Genomic DNA, 6,625 nt, shown 5'->3' on the forward strand with positions numbered 1-6,625 from the left:
TTGAGTGACCTTCTCAGTATATTACTTATGCCTTTGGTGTTTTCTCTAATATAACATATTTTTTTCCTCTGGTCACAGTATTTTCTTGTCCACTTACTGCGTTTTAAACCACACACTTCTTGCCACTATCAGTCACATAGCTCTAAAGTGAAATATAGATTATAAAAAGAAACACTTCCCACACATTTATGAAATGGTTTCCAGCTGGTCTTAAAAATATCTTCGATTCCCTCTGGATGTAAGAGTTTATCTGCTAATGCTTAGCATTAGGGAGTTTCCCTGCTCAGTTTCAAAAGTGGGAACATGGAGATAAAGTCAGTGTTTTAAGAGATTAGTATTTGAGAAACATAAAATTGGGTGAAATAAATATTGCACATGTGTAAGAAGAAAGTTTGAATCATTATGTAGTGAAATTATACCTACCCCCCAAAAAAACAAACATAAAATAACAACAACAAAATTCTCACTATGTCAGAGGATACAAGGCTTGGCCACTTTTGATCGGGAGGAATGAAGTTGTGTACCAGTAGGGTTAAGGTTTAGGTGTGTGTGATGAAATCCCAAGTGGTATGTCAATTCCTGCAGAGGACCTCAGGTCACTGGGTGGCATCCCTGTGGGGAATTATTTGACAAAGAGAAAAGGACTTAGGCCCACACCAGATGCACCACTGTGTTAGTGGCTCTGAAGGCTTTCTGTGCAGCTAACTGGCCTTGGAGATGACCCCTTGCGGCCTTGTTAATAGGAAGGGAGTTAGGGAGTCCCTACTTCCAGGCAACTTTAAGGAACAGGGATATCTCTGTGCCTGAATTTATAGGGTTAGATAGATATTCCTTTTCCTTCCTCTTACACAACTTGCTCTTGCTGCCTAGGTTTGTATCAGTCACAGCGTTCATTTAAGGCACTCCAACTTTGGACATCAACAAGACAAAGAGTGGCATCTACCCAAGACATAGTGGAGAAATCGCCCTCAAAATGATAAAGCATTGAGGTGTAAAGTAACAAAGTCCAGAGAAACTCTCCAAGCTATAACTTTGCTTCTAAAAGTCCTCTGACTTGGATGCATCCTTCAATCAAAGTTCTATTTTTTCTTCATTTTAGCTATCTCTGGCTAAAATGGGTGGGGTGAGCCTCCTCTGTTTTCTATTAAGGGGCAAAGCAGCAAGATTTATGTCAGGAAGTCTTGCTGGAAAGAATGGAGTGGGCTCCCAGAGCCACCCAGTTCCATAGTAATAATATTTGAATTGAAAATCAGGGTAGCACTTCCCAAACAGGATTCCCCAGAACACTAGTTGCTTGAAATGATGACTTTTTAATTTATTTTTTTAATTTTTAAAACGTTAATACAGTTCAAATCAGCGTGCCTGGTTCATTTCAGCTCCTTCACTGGCAAACCTGGGGGCAGGGGCTGCTTCAGCTTCTCTGGCTTCTTTTTGTCTGTGATGACCAAGGTGTAAAGGTATCTGCTGCATCGAACTTTAAACTTCACATTATCCTTATTTTTCTTGGCGTCACTTGGCGTCCTTTTGCCTGGCTGTAAGCAGAAAGTCCTTGATTTCTTGTTTTGCGAGGCATGATGACGCAGATCGGAGAGCGTGGCCAGAACAGCGAGCGGCAAGAAGCTGAACTGCTGAATTTTGTTTTGTTTTGTATTTTTAACCGCTGTTTATGGTCAAAAAAAAAAAGAAAAAAGGTGTGGAAATCCTGGGTTGAATACATTTCAAGGAATTACTTTTTCTGCAAGGCATTAAACATATTTAATGTGTTAATGGGAATTGCATGTCTTGGAGTTAATGGTTCACAGAACACAGTTTGCAAACACTGAACAAGGGAGAGGACCGGGGGAGAAGTGGCCCAGGCTAGGCTGCATGACTGTGGGGGGCAGGGGCTTCTTGATTGCTAGTGGTTAAGCAGTGCCCTTGGGTACCCCCAGTTGTGTCTGGGTTATAGATGAAGAAGGCAGGAAAGGAAGCAGAATAAAACAGAGATAGCGAGGTGGTAGGGTGATGCTGGTTGACCTAGATTTCCAAACTCTGTGTGTGGATGGGGGGCCCTTTTGGGTAAGAAACATTCTCACTCTTCTTGCTAGGGAGTAAAACCAACATGTTCTCTCCCAGGGAGAGTGGTATGGAATGGTACAGCTCTCTGTGTTTTCATCAGGTTCAGCTTCCTTCTCCAAGTTGGTCATTCTTTCTCCAGTTATAGTATTATAAAAATGTATATATTATAGAATTGCCATATTTTATTTTGGCTCCTAATTTAAGTTATTTCAAGGATAGTACGTAGAGTCCTGGGTACTTGGATGTAAAATCTATGGCCTAAGTTCATTGAGAAGCTCTCTGTTGGGGTTCTAACATTGCCACCCATGTGGCATCCCTTTCAACATGACCTCAGGGAGACAGTTCTGTATTGGGCTCCTGAGATGAACTCACATGCACATTTGATCGATTGCATTACCTCCCAGACTAAACTTGCTATCCTGCTGCCAGTCACTACAACGTTCTCAAATATGAGTCAAGTGTGCGTTAGGAGCCGGTGCCTTGTACTCTGAACTTCAGGGAGCGCAAACCAACCTTTTAATTTTTATTATTTTTTTCAATTTTATTACCTCTTATTTTCTTCCAGTTTCATTGAGATATAATTGACATACAGTTCTGTATAAGTTTAAGGTGTACAGAATAATGATTTGAATTATATACATCATGGTATGATTACAATAAGTTTAGTGAACACAAAATTAGTGTTCACTGGTGTTCACTAGTGTTTAGTGATACAAAATTAAAGAAATAGGAAAAAATTTTTCCTGGTGATGAGAACTCTTAGGATTTATTCTCTTAACAACTTTCATATGTAACACACAGCAGTGTTAATTGTGTTTATCATGTACATTACATCCCTAGTGCTTATTTATCTTATAAGTGGAAGTTTGTACATTTTGACTGCCTTCATGCAGTTCCCCCTCCCCCAACTCCCATCTCTGGAAACCACAAATCTGTTCTTTTTCTATGAGTTTGTTTGTTTGTTTTTGAAGTATAATTGACCTACAACACTATGCTAGTTCCTCTTATATGACATAACGATTTGATGTCTCTGTACATTTCAAAATGATCAATCATGATAAATCTAGTTACCATCTGTCATCACACAAATATGTTACATAATTATTGACTATATTCCCCACACTGTACTTTTCATACCTGTGACTCATTTATATTGAACTGGAAGTTTGTACCTCTTATCTCCCTCATTTATTTCTCTCCTTTCTCCATTCCCCTCCCCTCTGGCAACCATCTGTTTGACTCTATCTGTTTTGTTATGTTTCATGAAAAGCTAAAAGCATTTCCCCTAAGATCAGCAACAAGACAAGGATGCCCACTCTCACCACTTTTATTCAATGCAGTATTGGAGTCCTTCCTAGCCACAGTAATTAGACAAGAAAAACAAATAAAAGGAATCCAAATTGCAAAGGAAGAAGTAAAACTGTTACTGTTTGCAGATGACATGATATTACACATAGGAAATCCTAAAGATGCCACCAAAAGCTACTAGACTCATCAACGAATTTGGTAAAGTTGTAGGATACAAAATTAATATACAGAAACCTAACAATGCTAACAATGAACTATCAGAAAGAGGAATGAACAAAACAGTCACATTGACAATTGCATCAAAAATAACAAAATACCTAGGAATAAATCTAACTGAGGGGGTAAAAGACCTGTACTTGGAAAACTATAAGACACTGATGAAAGAAATTGAAGACAACACAAACAGATGGAGAGATATACTGTGCTTATGGATTGGAAGAATTAGTATTAACTGATGTTGTTAAAATGACCATGCTACCCAAGGCAATCTACAGATTCAATGCAATCCTTATAAAATACCAAGAGCTTTTTTCATAGAAGTAGAATAATTTTAAAATATGTATGGAAATGTAAAAGACACTGAGTAGTCAAAACAATCTTGAGAAAGAAGAACAGAGCTGAAGGAATCATATTCCCTGACTTCAGACTATACTACAGAGCTACAGTAATCAAAACAGTATGGTACTAGCACAAAAACAGACACATAGCTCAATGGAACAGAATAGAAAGCCCAGAGATGAACCCACACTTATATGGGCAATTATTCTATGACAAAGGCAGCAAGAATATAAAATGGGGAAAGCACATCCTTTTCAATAAATGGTATTTGGAAACTGGACAGCTACATGCAAAAGAATCAAACAGGACTACTTTCTCACACCACATACAAAAATAAACTCAAAATAGATTAAAGACCTAAGTGTAATACTTGAAACCATAAAACTTCTAGAAGAAAACATAGGCACTATGCTCTTTGACATGGGCCTTAGCAATATTTTTTTGGATATGTTTCCTCAGGCAAAGGAAACAAAAACAAAAATAAACAAACAGCACTACATCAAACTAAAAAGCTTTTGCACAGTGAAGGAAATTATCAACAAAATGAAGAGGCTGTCTACTGAATGGGGGAAGACATTAGCAAATGATGTATTTGATGAGGGGTTAATATCCAAAATATACAAAAAACTCATACAACTCAACATCAAAAAAATCCCAAACAACCCAGTTGAAAAATGAGCAGAGGATCTGAATAGACATTTTTCCAAAGAAGACATACAGGTAGACAACAGGCACATGAAAAGATGTTCAATATCTTTTCTAATAATCAAGGAAATCACTAATAATAATAATAATAATAATAATAATAATAATCACTAATAATCAAGGAAATGCAAATCAAAACCACAATGAGCCTCACACCTCTCAGAATGGCTATTATCAAAAAAACAGCAAATAACAAGTGTTGGTGAGGATGTGGAGAAAAGGAAACTCTTGTGCACAGCTGGTGGGAATGTAAATTGATGTGGTCACTATGGAAAACAGTATGGAGATTCCTTAAAAAATTAAAAATAAGACTACTATACAATCCAGCAACTCCACTCCTGGGTATTTATCTGAAGAAAATGAAAACACGAATTAGAAAAGATGTATGCACCCCTATGTTCATTGTAACATTATTTACAATAGCTGATATATAGAAGCAACCTAAGTGCCTATCAATGGATGAATGAATGAAGAAGATGTAGTATATGTATACAGTGGACTATTACTATCCATAAAAAAGAGTAAAATCTTGCCATTTGCAACAACATGGATGGACCTAGAGAGTATTATGCTAAGTGAAATAAGTCAGATAGAGTAAGACGAATAATGTATGGTTTCAATTATATGTGGAATATAAAAAATAAGACAAATGAACAAACATAGCTAAACATACCAAGCTTTTTATTTTTATTTTTTAAAAAAATAATGATTTAGAAAAGGAAGATGTGAGAATGCGTGTGCCACAACAATGTTCCAGAGAAGCAGGGGTACAGGTCAGTCCATTCCACGTTCTCTGTCTGAGGTAGGGTCTCTAAGACCCAGATGAAAGGGCAGAAGGTAGCTATATGGACTGAACTTGCTTCTGGACATTTTCTAGAACCTGTCTGTTAGTCCTTGGTTAATTCAGCTGAGTGCCACACTTCATCAGGGTTAGGGATCCAGACGCTTGTGTACTGAATAAGGGATGGCCTCTGAGAGCAGTTCTCAACCAGAGCATCCATCACTACAATTGTTCCGGAGCCCCACTCCTTCCATACCATGCTTTTAAAATGGTCCTTTTGAATCCCCCTCTGGGGTTTGAGGTGAAAGGGAAGCACCACCTCCTCCTTTGGGGTGGAAGAGGGACCCACAGCGCAATTTCCTCCCCAAGTTGGTCTTTCCCCAAACCCTCCTTCTCCCCACTCTCTCTCAGCCCTTTAACATCTCCAATGTGAGTCAAGAATTTAAAAGAGTTATATAACCAGTTTTTACTTAAATCCTTAAAAATAATTTGCATACGGACTCATACTTCCTTTGGAATGCAGCAACACTTGTATCTTTGTGCCTCAGTTGAAGCTACAGTTTTAATTCCTGTCACAAAGATGCTATATGCATATCTTTCAATTTCTCTCTCTCTTTTTCTAAAAAATATTTTGGGAGAGTTATTTTCTCTCTCTCTTTTTTTATAAATTTATTTATTTATTTTTGGGCTTCATTGGGTCTTTATTGCTGTGTGCGGGCTTTCTCTAGGTGTGGCGAGCGGGGGTTACTCTGTTGCGGTGCACAGGCTTCTCATTGAGGTGGCTTCTTTTGTTGTGGAGCATGGGCTCTAGGCCCACAGGCTTCAGTAGTTGTGGCATGCAGGCTCAGTAGCTGTGGCTTGCGGGCTTAGCTACTCCATGGCATGTGGGATCTTCCCAGACCAGTGCTCGAACCCGTGTCCCTGCATTGGCAGGCAGATTCTTAATCACTGCACCACGAGGGAAGTCCCTCAATTTCTCTTAAATGGTAATTTACCTTAGGATGGTTCTCCAAAAGGGAAATCATTGGTTCAAAGGATTTGGAAAGAGTATTTTCATTCTAAACATGTGGTTGTTTTTCTCAACCTTGAGACTGAAAGGGAATTACTAGGTTGACTTGGGGGGTGAAACAGGTTGTTATATGTAAGCTAGACCCTGTGTTGAGTGGTGTCAGGGTGCGTACTGGAATTTTCCTAAGAACCTGTAATTTGCTTACC

The 6,625-nt window shown here is 38.5% G+C and overlaps 1 pseudogene across 1 annotated transcript; it reads right to left on the reverse strand.

The window, feature by feature from the left end:
• Positions 1-1,366: 1,366 nt before the first annotated feature.
• Positions 1,367-1,573, reverse strand: LOC308621805 (large ribosomal subunit protein eL38-like; annotated as a pseudogene). The gene has a single exon. The product of its transcript is annotated as a large ribosomal subunit protein eL38-like (transcript).
• Positions 1,574-6,625: the final 5,052 nt, after the last annotated feature.

Source organism: Mesoplodon bidens (genome assembly GCF_964165515.1).
Source record: "Mesoplodon bidens genome assembly, chromosome: 8".
NCBI lineage: Eukaryota > Metazoa > Chordata > Mammalia > Artiodactyla > Ziphiidae > Mesoplodon > Mesoplodon bidens.